General features: G+C 45.3%; 1 protein-coding gene across 2 annotated transcripts in view; it reads right to left on the reverse strand.

Moving 5' to 3' along the window:
• Positions 1-18250, reverse strand: part of LOC119650970 (beta-1,4-glucuronyltransferase 1) — a 339594-nt gene that overhangs the window by 153164 nt on the left and 168180 nt on the right. For both annotated transcript variants that reach the window (XM_038054230.1, XM_038054231.1), the window contains one exon: positions 13648-13759. The gene's annotated coding sequence lies outside the window, so the exon portion shown is untranslated. The remainder of the gene's footprint in view (positions 1-13647; positions 13760-18250) is intronic.

An 18250-nucleotide genomic window follows, 5' to 3' on the forward strand; every position in this document is an offset into this window, starting at 1 on the left:
TATACTGACGTCTTCTACACCGTTGGCTCAAAGATAGAAAATGGTTCTGGAGCAGGAGTCTACCTCTCGAATGAAAACGAGAAGTGGGCTTTTCCTTTGAGACAATACAAAACAGTCTTTCAGGCTGAAGTGTATGCGATCTTAAGCGTGGAAACCTGGATGATTGCCGAGTGGTTGAAGGGCGGGCGCATCGCAATCTGTAGCGATAGCCAAGCTGCATTGAGGGCATTGAGTAGTACTTTGATTAGATGAGAGAGTGGATTTACTCTGGGTACCTGGTCATTGTGGTTTAGAGGGAAATGGAATCTCGAATGCCTTAGCAAAAGAGGCATCAACTTTCCGCATGCCCGGACCGGAACCAGCAATTGGGGTGTCGGTAGCATTGGCTGATGCTGCTATCAAAAACTGGGAACAAAATTCCCATAATGACAGGTGGCGAAGCCTTAATGCTGCTAGACAGACCAAACTCTTCCTGTCCGAGCCAAACAAACGTACTGCAAAGTTTATCCTGTCGAAAAGCAGCAAGACTTGCAGAATTATTGTGGGCATTCTGACAGGCCATAATTCACTACCTGGACAGATGTTCAAAACAGGAATTATCCAAGATGATACGTGTCCATCCTCTAATGAGGAAGCGGAATCCACGGAACATTTTCTATGTGAGATCAGATTTTTGGGGCTGATGTGCTCCAACTGCAGCGGATAGCTTCACATCCCCTAACGGAAATCCCGCGATACATAAACGAATCCCAGATATTCCGTTAGATGAGGGAATCGAGTACAATGGACCACTATGGTCTGACTGCTCAGAGGCTTTGCATCTCCCCCACCTCATACACATACACAGGTGCATTGTGGTTGCATCAGAATCTGAAATTCTAAATGAGGTATTTCACGAGTAGTACCTGAAAAGAACCGAAGCTAAAATTGGAAAATAAAAGTAGGATCGGCTTGAACGCATACGTGCAGCCTGAGAACTCACGACCCCAGAAAACGGCGCCGCACTGAGATTTGAAGCAGGAGAGACATTGGTGGAGAATGCAGACTATTCATGGCAATCATGGGAATCGGATCAAGAGTTCTCCAACTCCTCGGAGTCAAGTCGATGTTTTTTTAAATTCTTTTTCAATTTTAGCTTCTGGTGATTCTCGAAACTTAGCTGTTGATGGGCAAGCACCATCAACTTCTGCACTTTTTTGAATTTTGGGTAGCTCCACTCTCCTGGTTGACGAAGGTCAACCCGGAACGTCATTTAGAACACCGCGACTTCGGCGAGTCATTGCAAATGTCGTCCAACGTAGGGTCCAACATTTGCTTGGTTTTACTTAACTGAACCTATGGAAGACAGCCGATTCCGGCACCCAACTTCATTTTGGCGAATCGGACAGAGATGTATCAGTTCCTCAACTTTGTTCCTAGTTAGATTCCAAGTGCACTTGACTTGAAATTTTCGGGTACATGCTTTTTTCTAATGAAGCAGGTGCTACTAAGCTTCACTCCCATCCCACCTTTAGAGTTTCCTAATTTTTCCTGAGTAGCATACCATTGATGAATGAATAATTCTTGCAAATATGTTTGGTATTGTTTTGAGGTTGAAATGTGGACTTCACAAGGGAAGACATCCAAATTTGGCTGGAGATACGTCAACGCGTTGGAACTTTAGGTCCCGCTGGAGAGCTCAATTTAAGTCTCTAGAATACGAACCTTGTCGGCTGGAGGGACGCAGGGTTTAGACATCCGAGCTTTTCGGAACTGTCGCAAACGTTATGTCTTTTGGCAAGGAAAAAGTTGATGGTCTGTAGGTATTGAACTAGAAATGGAGGAGTCCTGGTCCTTCTCTATAATTTTTATTCAGTTTGTTATCTGAATCCATCCAAAACTTTTCAGTCCCAGTAACTTGACTGGCCTCTCCCTACTTTAAAAGTTATAATATCTAGCCTGACTACCCTTTCATCGTTCAACTAAAACCTTGAAGGGGATGGAATTGACTTGATTTTGAAGGAACTTAATCCTTGTAAATTACGAACAATGTCAAAATTTTTCAAAAATTAAGGGATTAGTATCAAAGTTGCATGGAAATTCCAGCTCAACCTGGGAGATCTGGGGACTTATTCGCTTTCAATTAGCTCATAAGGAACTAGGAAAGCAGCTTGTCAGAAGGGTCAAACAACTTCTTTGAAATTCAAGGCTCATTTAGAGTTCTTTTTCGGGAAGCTTCAAATGTAAGCAAGAAAACTGTCACATGCCTGAACAGGTACGATTTTATCTAAGTTTCCCTTATTTCCTGATAAAATGTCCTACAACTGCCAATTGAAGGGCTTTTAAGCAATCAGCAAAGCTACTAATTGGGTAAGACAAAGCGACAAAAAGGATTCAACTTCAGATAGTGTTCAACACAAGAAGATAAATTACAAGTCAAAATGTCCAATAAGGAACCTAGCAAAGTGTAAGGACGAATTTTCTTCTCGTACTAAACCCCATGCACATGGATAACCGAATGAACTAATTCAATTCCATAGATAACAACAGATAATCAAATAAATCAATAGATATCACCGAAAGTGAAACAACACTTTGAAAATTACATTTTCTTCTCCCCCGGAGAAGTCAAAATACGAATCGGGCCCTTTTTTCTACTTAATAAACTCTGCTCCTGTAATCTACCTTACACCTTACGGTTAACACGATAGCATCTCTTCTGCTTCGCACAAGCTCACCTTGGATTGCTGCAGCATCCCCATGGACCACTCGTTGTTACGCTCTACGTTATGTACGTGTAAATGCCTCCTACCCATCCCGGGGGTGCTTGTCTCTTTAGCGACAAAAGTAAGATCGATAAAAATATTGCTACAAAGTATCTAAAAATTTCACATCTTACGCCCGTTAAGATGCGACGATGTGCTTTCTAGTCACGATAAAAATCTTCACGGGGGCAAATAAAGGAAATTCTCCTTAAAGGTTTATGGAATGTTCAAGGGTTTGTTGTTGATGCTGGTATGGTATGTAAAGTGATGGCGAAATTTTTGTTCTACTTTTTCTTTCTCCGGTGGCAGTTAGTTAACCTGACGATTTCCTAGGAAAATGGGTTCATTTTCGCACTGGGAGGTGTTGTAATGACAATAGGTCACCTTTTTCCCTCCTTTTTTCTAGTCAGAAAGGAGCGGTTACTCGAACTTTGAATTAAGAGGAATGATTCTTCCCACGACGAATGTCCTAGGCATCGGAGATTAAGTTTCGTCGTTATGTCGTTAATGGTATCTTAGATGAAGGATGCCATGGCGAAAATCATTAAAGGAATCATAAAATTGATTCTGAATTTAAGATTATCCCTGAGGATGTTTTTTCTTCCAATCTTAAAGCGAGCTCTTTGTCGTCAGGTGTTAAATCCTATCTCCTTTTACATGAACATCCTTCGGCAATAGATAAGGTTTTGCTCCTTATGCAAAAGAGTAATCAATGCGAGTAAGGAGGATTAAATAGAACTGGTTAAGAGAGTATCTAGCTGACTTCATATTACTCAAGGACTAAAACATCAACACACAAAGCCTCCTTCTCTGTGTGGTCGAAGGACTTCCAAACTTTTTCCAGGAATACTCACTTTTCCTGTCTCGTGTCAAAGAAAAGGACGTACTTCAAGTAGATCCAACCAAACAATTTAGAACCCTCCAATCTTCCAACAGTCCAAAAATCCTCATCTCATAAACCCGAAAGGAACATTATGATGATATCCTGACTTATACAAACTTAGCTTTCATCCCTTGGACAATCATCACAAAAAATCCAAATGGTCCGTTTCATACTCCAACTTTTGATCCCTTCCACTCGTGTGTTTCTTCATAATTTTTCTTTCGATTTTCCTAGGTTTTCCACTTAGGCTAACTGTAGGCTTCTCCCTAGGACGATGTGAAGCGAGGCATATACATGTTCATGCAACCGGAAATTATTATTACAGGTTTAGGTTTCGTACCTTCCGTCATGGTCCAGGATTTGCTTCCCAGTGAAACGTCTATTATACGTCTATATGCCACCGTATATCCCTTAAACTCTTATCAAACTCCCGAAAAATGGAAGGAACCAATGGAAAAAAAATTGAATGAGGTAAATCAGATGAAAATGGTGACGAAACCAAGAATTTGAGACGTTTTTGCAGGCGTTACGTGAATACACTGAAACGGAATCCATGGCGAGTGGATTAATACCGTGACAGGACTAATATTGGATAGCAAATGGGCAATCAAGCATGGAAGTCATCTGTTCACGTGGATTCATCTTATTCTTGGATATATTGGTGTTTATCCAATTTTTTACTTTCCGGAATGAGATGATCTGGGTGTTGTTTGGAAGAAACAGATTTATCTACTTTGAAAGTTAAAATGGGTAAATGTTCTCGGTGACGTTCCGAGTGAACTTTTCCAGAAAGCATTCGAAAATCCGGGACGATAGGATAGGAAAGGATTCGGAGAAGTTTACCTAGCAGGAGTATTCTCGAATTGCGAGTGGGCGGAAGATTTTAATAGAAACACCAAGTGTGCCTTTTATCTCTGAATTAAACTTTTTTAGTTTGGAAGGATGATTAGGAAAATAAAGCCCAAGTTCCGACCAGGTCCTTAACTAAGGCTACAAACCAGATAGAATCTGAGCTTGCTCCAACTAAGACAACACCTTCAATTGTAAATGAATCCCTGGGTGCGGTGTACTAAGGAGAAGAGTACAGTAAGGGCTTACGATACAAATCCATCTGTCCCTAGCGACACTTGAATGGCCAACTTCCATTAATTCAGGAAGAGGCGTTGTTTTCAGGTCCATTGGCATTGAGTTGCCAAAAGTGACCTTTTGTCGTTTGTCTTTATCATTGGCATCTTTTTCTTTCGTTTGTGAAATATCTCTTTAGATGAACCTGTATGTCCCTCACCTTAGTGCAAGGCTGAGGATAAACATAAGCTTTCAACAGCAGGGTCGAACATAGGGAGAGGGGAACAACAGTAATCAGCTCAAAAAAAGTGTGCTCCCAAAAAATCCAAGTCCGAACCCAAGAAGGAGGAAGCCTCAGGTAACTTTGGGGCGAAGACAGAAGACAGGAGACCCAACGTTGGCTATCCACGCTATCGGATATTAAACTAGCTGTTCTATCCAGCTCATTTCCGGAACAAATACTAACTCGCAAGGAGCAGGAAAGTCCGAAACCTCATACGTTTTTGAGCATGGATATTGGAAGACTGTGTGACAAAAATCAGGGCGAAATAGTCCAGGACCAGGATTACTCAGTTGCCAGGTTGAAAAAGAGCAGAACTGTCGATATATGCATAACATACCAAGGAAGCCAAAACCACGGAGACACAGGAGCTTCTAAACTTTACGATTGCCAGAAATGAGGATCTGCACAAACAGCGTTCAGAAGTAAATCAAAGGGAAAGGTTACCTGTTCATGATCAGGATGGAGGGCCGAAATTTGAAGTCCATCAATAACATCAAATTTCGCAGTTCTCGCGCTCCACAAGAAGTATTTCGAGCGGCCCATAGGGTGTAAAATCAACGGAGATCTCCACAGGAATCATGAAGCTTATAGAGGCCGAACAGGCAAGAGTGAATAAAGAGAGATTTGCTTCCTACTGAGGAGGAAGGGATGCATCTGGACTTGGATTTTCTATGGCTCAAGATGGACAGGCATGTACTATGTCAGAGGAAAAAGATAATACTTAGAAACTAGAGAAAACTCCAGGCATTAATGAAGCAGATGACCCGTGTCAAGACAGCCCAGGCACACCTAGCGGGAGTTTTCGTATAACAGTCGTGACATTGAGCTAACTTCCAAGAAACGACATACGGATCTCACAAGAGCAAGCCAATAAACTCGTGGAGTATTGCGAAATCAAAGTTCACTTCTCATCGATTGCGATGCTAGCGCGCATAGATAAATTTTCAGAAGCAGGGGCACCAGTCAAAGAAATAAGGGTCTTAAATTTATTCCCAGTAATAGATTCGGCCAATGGGTAATAGTAGCTCCCAGGGCGAAACATATATAGGTATCTACCACTGAGAATAAAACTCGCGAGACATTTGCTGAGTAAACTCCAGGAGCTTTTCTACCAAACCCTATGTACCCCCCACGTGGTGATCGCACTGAGGCAAATATCCTGCACCTCAAAGCGGGACAAATTCTATTAACCAGGTTATGGGTGGCGTAGGGCTGAAAACTCCACTCGAGAAAAAACATGTTACTGAGCCACAAAAAAGGCGTCGGACTAGACGAAGTTTACGACGGACCCAGCAACGAAAAGGACAGACAGTTTACGTATTTTCTCATGAAAGGCTGGAGGAAGCCCTTATTCATGCGAATTGTCAGCCGTCACAGCTTACATAAAACTACTAATTATAACGAACTTCCGATTATTCCAGTAGCAGTGCCAAAAGAATTGTCGTTCAAAGTATGAGGTTTCCAGGGAAATTGACCCGCAAACAAACGTGGAAGCCTCCTGGCGGGACATCCCCATTGACCATATACTAATTGAGCGCCACCACCTGTTAATCTTCACGTATGTCAGAATTTATAGGGAGTCAATATAGACTCGGGTTACTATCTCGTTGACATGGTGTTCCGAGCACAACATCAAATCCCCTTTGACAATCAGGTGAGAATAAACACTGAAACCATCCAGAATAAAGTTCTTAACAACACTTATAAGGGGGAAATAGATGCCGCATTAACCCCGGGTAACAAAGATCCTAGAGATAAAGCGCTGACAAATGATTTTTACAATCCTGATGATGCACATTACCATTGGTAAGGCTACAAATTTACGCCACACAGCTTTTAGAGATATCGAATTGGTGGACCGCCGCGCAAAGGCGAGTTATCTGGAGTTACTTACTTAGGAATGGGCCGCTTCTTATTTCAAGCTAAAACCTTGGTCCGATACACATTTAGCGGGAACATCGACTAGCCATTAGGTGACTGACTTCCTCAGGGGTCGTCAACGACCTTTAACGGGTCGCTTACGATACGGGTTGTAGCGTCCCCGAAGTGCCCGAGTAAGTAGTTCTGATCCCCTAGCTGGCAGTATATTTGCGTTCTAAGGAGTAGTCTCAGTGAAGAGCGAACCGCGAATGAACAGTACACGTCGGGACACACTGGGAGTCTCCGAAGCCGTCGACAGCTCTCTGTCAACGTCGATGGGGTGATGCGCGCGTAACTCTTCCAAGGGGTTAGTTATGATGTGTATCAGGAGCCAGCACCTTCAGGACCCTGGCCAGGTAGTGTGCATTGAACCGATGTTAGTAGGCCGCGTTCCCCCGAGCAAGCGCTGATTCGTCCGTGAATTCCGGGATCAGCTACGCGTAGGTCAGGCCTCAGGAAACTGGGGTACTGGCTGCTTCCTCGAGGATACACCTGTTCGTGACTATTGCGGCCTGTTCCTTTACACACGATGCACTGGTGAGTTTTCCTTGGAGGCCACACATAAACCAATAAAAAAAAATCGACGAAGCAACAGGAAAGGAGGAAGAACAGCACAAAAATGCGTCGTTCACCGCAACGGTCATCAAAAGATGCAGCGAGGGTTGGCATTCCCTATGTAATACCGGGGCGCCCAAATAAAGAGGAAGCCTTATCAAGTGGCGACCGTGCGGAGATGGCAATTCCAATACCTTGTAGTGCCCCTGTTCCGAAAAAAAGCCCACTCAGAATTGCTAGTCCTGAGCAGATGGAAACCGAGTGGAAGTGCAGTCGACTGTCCTAGGTAGAGCCGAAAAGGAAGGCTCATCAGGAAATGCGCAGCAGTGGTGAAGCGTATGCGTTCGGCAACGTTCCTCCAAGAGGAACATCAACAAAGGCATCAAAAACAGGCTAATGGAACTGGAGGAACTTTTGGACCGCATCTCCTTCTATAGGCGAACGTAGAGAGCAGCGGAAGACGATTGGAGAGCAGAAATGGCCGCACTCCTCGCTGAGAATGCTGCTTGCGTCAAACGGACCACAGATAGCCCACTGCAAAGCGAACTGGGGAAAAGCGGAAGGAGGACGACGTGCCCGAAGGAGACTTTACCGAAGTAGTTATCAGGGCCTAAAACAAGAAGACGAAGAAGGAAAAAAGGAAACAACTGACTACGCTGCGAGAAACTGGTCTGTCCAAAGACAAGGAGGCTGCAAAACAAAAGCCAGGAGCAGAAAAGACGAGGGAACGAAGGACTAGACCGTCGGCTCTGCTCATTAAACCGACGGAAGGCAAGACATTTGCGGAAGTCCTGAGTGAAATCTGCTACAGAATGAAACTCGAAGACAATGAAGCAGAGACATCGTCCATACGGAAAACAAGGGATGGCGGAGTCCTCTTGGCGCTTGTTTTTAGTCTAGGGCCCAAGTGCTCTCCAGAAATCCGGCCTCTTGAATGATGGAAGTAGAGGAGATGATAAAGCGTGAATGGCATGAGATAACCAATGCCCGGATAGGTATGACCTCTGTGGATGGTCGAGGCCAAAAACCCGGCGTAGTAGAAGTCCCCGAGCAATATGCAAGTAAACTTCTTACTAGCGGGAAAATCAAAATTTGGTGGGTAGTATGTAGAGTATGAACGCGGATAGTCCCCACCAAGTGCTACAGATGTCTGGAGCATGGACAGACGTCAGCAACTTATAAGGGACCGGACAGGAGGAGATCATACCGGAGATGCGGCAAGGTAGTTCACCAAGCGAAGACCTGCAATGAAAGTGAAATTTGTGTTCTCTGCAAGGATCGTGGCGCATTTGGTGAAAGCGGCGCACACACACTGCGGGCTCGGGACGGTGCCCAATATTTAGGGTGGCATTGGAAAGGTCTAAGGCGCGAATGGCATGATTCGCATTTTACAATGGACTGCAACCACTCACTATTTGCTAGCGCAGTTTGCTGCAGAGATAGATGCTGATCTAGTACGAGCAATACCGAAACAGGGAATCGCAGGGACGACACTCGATTTCGTGTTCTTGCCGTGGCTTTGTCTGGATTCGGTGTTTGATGATAACGTTTTTTAGCGTTTACCTGACGCCGAATGAGATGATGCCGGACTTTCGGTGCCGGCTTGATGCTCTGGAGGTCGCTATTTCGGGCACGGAGGAGTGAATCCTGGTAGGCGATGATTTTAATGCTAGCGCCCTTGAATAAGACATGTTTCAGCCAGAGGGAAACGAATGTTGTCAATTACGGCGAGAACTGGTCTCGACGTTTTAAACACCGGATCCACGCCGGCGTTCCGACGCCCAAACTGTCAAGGAAACATTATTGACATCACTTTTGCGTCGGAATTTCTGGCATCATCGGTGGACGGGTAGCGCGTCCTGGAAGACTTCTCGGCAAGTATCACCAGTACATCGCGTTCAAAGTGGTTGACGCTACTTTCCGGCGAGCACCAACCCGACACTCTCCCCATCTGTGGAATATCACTAGAGTGAACATTGGGGAGTTTATCGAAGCTCTTGGAGCAGACAATGCGACCCTGGAGAGAGCTCCGGGGGGTGGTAGCGTTGCAGCTGACGCCGTCGTAAATTCAATGAAGAACCTGTCGTTATCAGGTCGTCGCGCGTGTGAGGCTTCCATGCCCCGAAGGGGCCCCAGGCGCGACAAGCCTTCTATGTACTGGTGGACGGCAGAAATTGCCGACCTACGGAGGGGATGTCATAAGCTCCGCTGTTTGGCAGAACCTTTACATACCAACGGGGAGTCATGCGCCATAAAGGTAGAGTGTACATTAGCAAAGAGGAGACTCCGCAGAGCGATAAATAAAAGCAAAGCTCGTGGCTGGCAAAACCTGATCAAAGAGGTGAACGAGGACTCGTGGGGGCTTGGCTATAAGCGTGTTAACCGGAAAATCGGGGCTCTGCGGAAGCCTTGTATACTAAGTACATTACACGGCCGGAAAAGTGCTCTAAAAGCTTATTAGGGGTAGACTCGCTGAAGCAATCCGCGCTTCCGGAGACTTATCCCCAAGGCAGTTCGGGTTCAGAACAGGGAAATCTACAGTGGATGTTGTAATGGAGATCGTGGATGCGGTTCATCGAGCCAAGGCACACAGCCGCCGATCTCGACGGATAGTGCTTCTCATAACGCTTGATATCAGAAATGCCTTCAATTCCGTAAGATGGACAGATATGCTAGGCACATTAGAAAACTCATTTCACGTGGCAAACTATCTCTTGCGTATATGGTGGGATTATCTGAAAGACCGCTCCCTGTTCTATGAGACGTTAGAGGGCCAGAGGAGGATGGAAATCACGTTGGGAGTAGCACAGGGATCCATCCTAGGGCCGGACCTCTGGAAAGCTTCCTACGATACTCTGCTGAGACTCCATATGCCCGAAGAGTCGCGCCTGGCCGGTTATGCAGACAACGTTGGGGCACTTGTTGCCGGGCACACTGTTGAAGAGGCGCAAAGCAGACAAATGTAACTTTCTTTGAGCAAATCGAAGCAGCAGCGAAGAAAACTACAGCTGGAGTTTCGACTTAAGTAGGCTAATGACAAATATTGGGAGGTCTACGTTTAGCAGGCGACATCTCCCGATGAGTTCAACGCAGTCTGTCCTGTTCTGCGGCGCAGAGGTATATGCTGACACTTTTGGCAAGGAGGTATATAGTAAGCGTCTTGCACAACTACAGAGACGGGGAGCTTTGCTAGTGGGATCTGCCTACCAAGGGAGGTGGTTGCTCGTGAAAAACGGCAACGTACCCTAGACGAGTGGTAACTCTCTTGGCAAAATGAAACTACAGGCAGATGGACCATCACACCTTTTTTCTTGTGGAAGGTGGGATGGGATTCGTTAGCAGCTCTATTTAAACGCAGGGGATTTCTCTCCACACAACATTGTCGATGAGATTCTGAGGAGTGCTGCCAGGTAGAGCCATGTTACCCATTACGTCCGGGTCCTTCTCGTTGCTAAGAAGATGGAGCTCGCCCCAGTCCCGGGATGAGCCGCTGAACGCACGAAGCGTCTGAGTAACGATGGTGGTTATTTCTCATGGACATGGTGGAATATGTATAGGGTCACAGTAGTCTCCGCAAGACATTGGCCAATAAGGGACCACGCTACTAAACTCGGTATAACTTACCGTTTGCACAACGAGAACTGCGGGGAAAAGGAAAAGGAAACCTCCATGGACTTCCTTTGCGGCTACCAGCTTTAGCTAGAGTCAAACAACAGTTATTTGGGGCACCAATTGTTGGCGATTTTGGTATATGTCTTCAAGGGTGTGCGCCTTTATAAAAATGCATGACCTCAATTTTCGGAGTTACCATACACGACTGGTTGATCCCCAGGAGACGGGACATTATATTCATCCAGCAAAGCAGGGATAATGAATATCCGGTTTGACAACGATGGGCTGCTAGTCCACGAGGAGATACTTTTAGGTTTCCTCTGGGTTTTGAATCGGACTGCTTGGTATGGAAATAGTTTTCGCCCCCAGGAATTAACTACCCGCTCCGCAGTAGGTACTTAGCGTGCAATTAACCTGGATAGAGTTTATTTTATGCATGCAGTATGGTAAAGCGTGCCCTACAACTAGGTCAAAACTACAGTGCATAGTAACAATGTTGGAATACATTAACTTCTGGGTGTCCCTCGCTCCAATTACACAAAAAGTCCCACCATCTCGACACGTATGCTACATAGCAATGAATAATTCCTAATTCAGGAACCACTTACAAAAGTGAGCATGTAAATTCAACAGACGACACCCGACGTTCAAACATTCATTAAAAATGCATGAATGAACATATAATTGCAAACATGCATAGAAAATCTCAACATATTTGTTCAAGCATTTCCGTGTGTGTTCTCCAAGTCAAACTTCCTCGTCCTCCGCATTTGGAGTGCTCTCGCTCGTCATCAACGCTGCATTCAATTTACTGGCATTCTGCAAAAAAAACACTACATTTTATCATGCAATGCCTCCTCCAAGTGCCGAAGCTTCTGTACAGAAGACAGCAAAAAGTAGCCAGGGCATCTAGCAAAGTTCACAAGAAGATACTCTACGGCATCTCTCACCTTGACTTTGGGAGGCTGCTCAAGCTCCCGCCATCTCCTCTGCACTTGACACTCAGCATTCAAGATTTCCGCATAGATTTTTGTTTTATTTTGTTCATTTGGACATACCGAGATGACCCAGTAGTAGACCCGCGCTGTCTTGTTTCATGTGACGGAGACCATTTAGCAGAATAGGCCTAGCCTAGGCTAGAGCGAGGTGTGGACATGTGTGTCGAGGCTGAACCACATACGTTAGTATGTCCATCAAAGTCCATCGTAAATTCATGTGCAATGATATGGGGTGATGCTGGATGATGCTGCTATGCTGGCATAGTGCAAAATTAATGAAGGCCATAATTCGCGGAGTCGTGATTTGTGTCATAAAATTCTCGACAAGGAAGCTGCAAGTAATAACAGAGACATGACAACGATGCATGTGCTATCTCCATATTGCTTTGGAATTGCCAACCACTTCCTGAGTTGCTGAGTATGGAAGTGATAGTTTGGACTGGCACTTAGTAGCACATACTGGCTAAGGGGAAGCTATCTTCTTATGGAAGAGAAATTTTGAATTAAATTAAATGGCTGCGGACCCAATACTTTACTTCATAGACTGAACGATTGAATCACTGCACACCGGAGATTAGCCTTCGTCCGTTAGGTTTTTATTACATGGAAAAAGGACCCCGTACTTTCCGTCTGGTGGTCCATAAACGACATCCGCTTCCATTGAAATGGAATGACTTTGACACAAAAAAAAATCCAATAAATGCCGCTTCCAAATATCGAACTCAAAAGCAAAGATACAGATAAATCTCAACGTTTCAGAAACATCCCATTAACTTCTACGCCATTAAGTAGCCTTTCTTGGTGGCCAGAAGCTCATACCCTGGCTTACCCAACAATCATAACGCTAACCACTTCATGACATAATACAGACCGCAATTTTTCTAATGGTCGACCTGAAAGCACTCTTGAATTCCTAAATTATATTGCGGCTCTGGCGCTTTTCAAAAGAGACCCCCAAATGCGAAGCCGACAAGTACACGAACCTACCAAGCATCTTTTAGCCTCCTTATCAGCATCCATTTTCACTTGACGTTCCTTTCACTACTCGTCCTTTCCATTCTTCCTGTTCAGGAGGATTTCTTGGGAGGACGGGGAGGGGATGGAAAAAAAGCATAATGAAGTCATGATCCACACCTCCTTCTTCTTGTGCATGCGGAATTAACCAGCAGAAGTCATGAAGCATGCGACTTGCTTGACTTTCACACATCTTAGGGAGCCTCGCACACATGCTTCCGTGCATTAGACTCGATTGTAGGAAGGACAAGTCGGTTAAGGACATGTACAGCTGGTTAGCAATTTACCGTGCATATATGCGATGCATATAATGCTGATGGTGATGTATGGGGGCCATGATGAACTCCTAACTAGTTGGGACTACGGCTGGCCCTCGAGTGTGTACCAGCTTGCCTAAGTATCTCTAATTCCTGGATCACTGCCGTGCTAAATGCCGGAGCTAAAACCGGAGGAGAATGCTACCAGTTGACTCCGTAATTAGGTGCCGTAGTGTGGAAATATTAAGCGTCACAAAATAGAGAGTTGATGATTACAATGATAACAATGATGATGATGAAGATGACGATGACTTACCTTTATGTACGGATGGAGCTTTGCTGCGCTTTTCAGATCGTAAGTGACTCATTATTTTTTTGATGTAGTGTTACGCCAGGATGAAGTCTCTCATCTAGTAGTTGTAGTCATTCTGAAAGAAGGAAAAATGAAATTGAGGTTAATTTACATCATAAAATGATGGAAAACGGTGGGGAGTAATTAAACAACTTAAATTAGAAGAAAAGAAGATGTCTGCAGGGTGGTGGATGCTGCAATTTGAAAAATGTGTCAGGGACATAGCAAATGATGGTAGCACAATGTGACTAGCGTATAAAGACGGTGGAAGCATTCTAAAGGATAAAAGATGGTGGCTTGCCGTGTTTGGCTCTAATTGCAAATCATTTGCTTGTTTTCTTGTGGATGTTGTTTGGAATTTGTATCTTAAATGGGAGAATTTGAGGAGGCTCTCTGACCATTACAAATGGCGCCCAACGTTTCCTAGATTCAGGACTAACAGGTTCCCTGAATCCGTGGAAGATAGTCTGTTCGGGCTCACAAACTCTGTCGAAAAGAGAATCAATAGATTCGTTGTTCCCGGCTGACTTCACTTGACTCCATCCTTCTAGTTTTAGGTTTCACACCTTTTCCCCTGAAACAAGCGGTCTTAAACCTCAATTTTCACTCCCACCTTGCAGAGTAGAGTTTCCTTCCCTTTCTTTGGTAGAATACCCACCAGAGCTAGACGTTTGTTGTGTTTGGCTTGGAGACTTAACGTCCCGTAGGCGATTGCCTCCCAGAAGTCTCTGGAACTACTGGTCTTTGCGGCTAATCGCTGAAAGGTATCGCCGTCCGAGCTTCTGTGAGGTGTCTTTCCCTGCCTTTATGTTAAACGACTATCTCTTCGTTCCAGATTTAGGCAAACTTACTGCTCTTTTGTTGAGGATGCCGGGAGTCCTGAGTTCGCACCCACTTGATGACGGACCGGACCACTTGAGAAGGAACTTACTTCCTCTCTTGTAGTCCTTTTTTTGGGTTAAAACCCAAGTTTTCCAAAAATAGTTGACTGGTCGGTCACGCTCCTTCCAGGGCAGAAGTGAGACAGCGTCTGATGAATTGCCTTTGCCTGGACGAAATCGTCAGTCAACTTTTTTACTATTCTTTCTTCTTCGCAGGGATGAAGTAGTAGGTGAGACGGATCCTTGATGGATTACGATGGTAATCGGCTACATGCTGCACCGTTCCGTCTTCAATGATTCATCCTCACTTTCCTCTCCGTTTTCAAACGAAAAAGATTGAATTTTTGGGGATTCCTTTTGCTTTGTTTTTGATTATCTACTTCTCTGTGACGGGGAGCAACTCGATTGTTGTTTCTCTGAACATCACTCTGCATCTGACTTCTGTGGACAGCAGATGCTTTTTTTCAAACTCAAAGAAAGTGGATTGCCACCAACCTGCGCCAGTGCCACCCAGGAAAAATTCTCACCGTCGCTATCAACTGCCAGTTTTTAGGAGCAGAGATTTATATTGCCGCCAGACTATCGCCGGACGTTGTGACTGGTCAACCAAGTTCTAGCCACTCTGTACCGACTAATTTTCAAAATTGAGTTTCTTTTTCTTTCATAAAAAAAAGAAAACGTTTTTTAAAAATAGGTTTTAGCAATGCCCGGTAATGAATACGAAGAAAAGCGGCAAAACTACCAAAAATGCCCAGCGTATTAACGATGTTTCTGCGGAGGACGTGGGGCCGGAGTTACCCATGCCATCCGATGACAATAACTGAAGGCCAGCGAGTTCGACGAAATGTGAGCTAAGTATGGTTATGTGCTGCGAAAAAATGAGAATCAGCGTACTCAAATCGAGTTGTTGACGAAAACGATCAGCGAACTTAAGGACATAGTGAAATCCCTGCAATCTATGCTGGCCACAGTTTATTCCACTATGAACGTGCACGTCTCACTGCACGAGCCACGCCAAGCAGCGATTTCGTCATCCCGCCTAAAGCGGGAGGAGCCTGCAAGTGAGCCAAAAGAAGGACTCGAAAGAGAAAGATGTACTTTGAGGTCATCGAAGAGGAGCAACAAGAAGATCCTTTTAACTTCGTTTGTCGGAGGAAAAAGCCCAAGAAAACAACATGAGACTGCTAAAAGTGTAAGTGCTCCCCAGGTGCCAAATGTCAATGCCTCCTCTGCTAGTGTCCTAAAGCCCAAAAAGGAGAAAATTCCTGCAATTACAGCATATAACATTAACGTCCCACAACTACTGAAATCCCTTAAGGGCAAACACTTAAAAGCGACCCTAAAAACACGAGGGGTGATAGAACGCTCATTTTTGTAGAGTCCACAGAGCAATTTTTCGCTCATTGAAGAGCAAGGGCTGAGAATTCAGTCCATAATTATCCGCAGTCTCCATAGAGAAACTGACCACGAAGAAATTATGGCCGAACTCGCTTCAGAATATCCACTTCTGAAAGTTCCCTCGGTTGCACATTTTGTGACCAAACAAGATAAGGCTCTCCACAGGGTGAATCCGCCGATCCCTATAAAATCTCAATCCGGTCTTTTTATAGCCAACTTTGAGCCCTCCCAAGAAATAAGCGTAGTTTTCAAGGTGAAGTACATCCCTCATCAAGAGATTACCCTCGAAAAGGTCAAACCAGTGGAGGAGGTGCAGTGTTACAACTGCCAAAACTTCGGGCATATCGCCCAAGATTGCTCAATTGTGCATCGGCGTGGGGAATGCTCAGGACCAACGAGAGAAGCGGTTTTGATACACCCGCCATACTTCGAACTTTACTTTTCGGATCGTGGTAGAGCAATTGAACCCAGTGCACGAGTTCTTCTGGCACTCAGTGTTGTCGTAGAGCATACCAGGTGAATTCATGTGGCACACGGTCAAACGCTTTCTTTAGATCCAGAAATGCAATGTAAAGAAGGCGATGTTTCTCACTGTGTTTCTCCATGAATAACCGCGCAGCGTGTATTGCATCAGTAGTTCCCCGTAGCGACCCGACACCGGATTTGCGTCTGCTACCGCTTGGCTCTTCAGAGTACAAAAGCACGTTGTCGTAAGAGGGAGAGAGGTGCCCTCCAGAGCCCCAACATTTTACTTCGCTTAAGTCCAGAATGTCTAGCATATATTTGTCAACGTTGCCATTCTCCCTCGAGATAGATAAAGCGAATATTCTGAGAATCTTCAATGTCGCTTGCAAGAAGCGCAGATTCCAGAAACTAATCATAGTCGGATTTTGATAGCCAAAGGACGATTTTTTTGAGGTCAGGCCCTATCAGAGGCGCAGTTGCCGTTTTGGTAGTAGGAAAATGTCAAAATTTGCAGGTTGTTAACCCACAAATTTCTATCGCTTTTATTCGCCTCTTCCTCGATTAGTGGTGGGGAAACATCAACCCGGTAGGCGAATGCGAATATGGCCGAAAGGAAAGCATTGACAAGGCTTATTGCCCTGTTGACGTGTAGGCTATTTGACAGGTTGTATTTCACCTAGATAAACTACTTGTTTAACGGTAGGGATTTTTTTTAGGAGTAGGGTAGGTGAAAGCGTTTACGCACGGAGTGTTGGACTCCCGCAACAGCACGCTGTTCGACTACACCTCCCTGCCATCAGAGAACTAGCCTGGAACCATTTGACACATTACTTCGGGCTAGCCCTCCCGCTCTCCCGGCTTTGGAAGCCTTCAAGTTAGGGAATTGTCAGTTCAGGGAACCCCTTATCGTCCGATTCCTCCGAAGATCGAGTTCAATCTTCTTCGCAATAAGAAGGTTCCGAACATAATGCGCAATACGATTTCAGCTGCCAGCGCTCTTCAGCATCTCTCTGACAATGTTGTCTGGAGAGAGCTTCCCTCCCCTGGTCTGCATAAAACTGCTGACGAAAGCCGTCCCAACCCTCGGGGGATCACTCCCACGGTCACCTTCACTTCCGGTTCGAAGACGTACGATAAGCAAAGCTCCCCGCCTCTGTACTTGAGCAAGCATTTACGATGCACCTCCTTGTCAAGGGCACAGCCCATACCTCCGCACCATAGAGCAGAACCGACTGTGTTGCTCCCATAAGGAGACGTCTCCTAGTTGATATAGGGCCCCCGACATTCGCCATTTGTCGAGTCAAGGCCGCGACTCCACCTGCAGCCCTGTCCGCTGCTGCTTTGATTTCCTCGAAGAAGCTCATCTTTGAGTCGAAGATTAAACCCAGGTATTTAACCGCTGGTTTTGACTGTATAGTCAACTCGCCGATTCATATAGGACGCATGGTCGGGATTCTACTTTTGGTCAAGATGACTACTTCAGTTTTTTCCAGCGCAAGGTTGAAAGCGTGAGCAGTCATCCATCCGCTTACCCGTCGCATCACTATGCCAAGTCTGCTTTGTGCCTGTTCAACAGTGCCTCCGGCAACAAGTGACGCAACATCGTCTGCATAACCGACGAGGCGCGACTCTTCGGGCATATCGAGTCTTAGCAGACTATCGCAGGAAGTGTTCCAGAGGTCCGGCCCTAGGATGGATCCCTGTGCTACTCCCGACGTGATTTCCATCCTCTTTCTTTCTTTCAGATAATCCCTCAATATCCGCAAGAGATAGCTCTGCACGTGAAATGAGTTTTCTAGTTTGCCTATCATTTCTGTCCATCC

The sequence above is a fragment of the Hermetia illucens genome, chromosome 3 (genome assembly GCF_905115235.1).
Source record: "Hermetia illucens chromosome 3, iHerIll2.2.curated.20191125, whole genome shotgun sequence".
Classification (NCBI taxonomy): domain Eukaryota; kingdom Metazoa; phylum Arthropoda; class Insecta; order Diptera; family Stratiomyidae; genus Hermetia; species Hermetia illucens.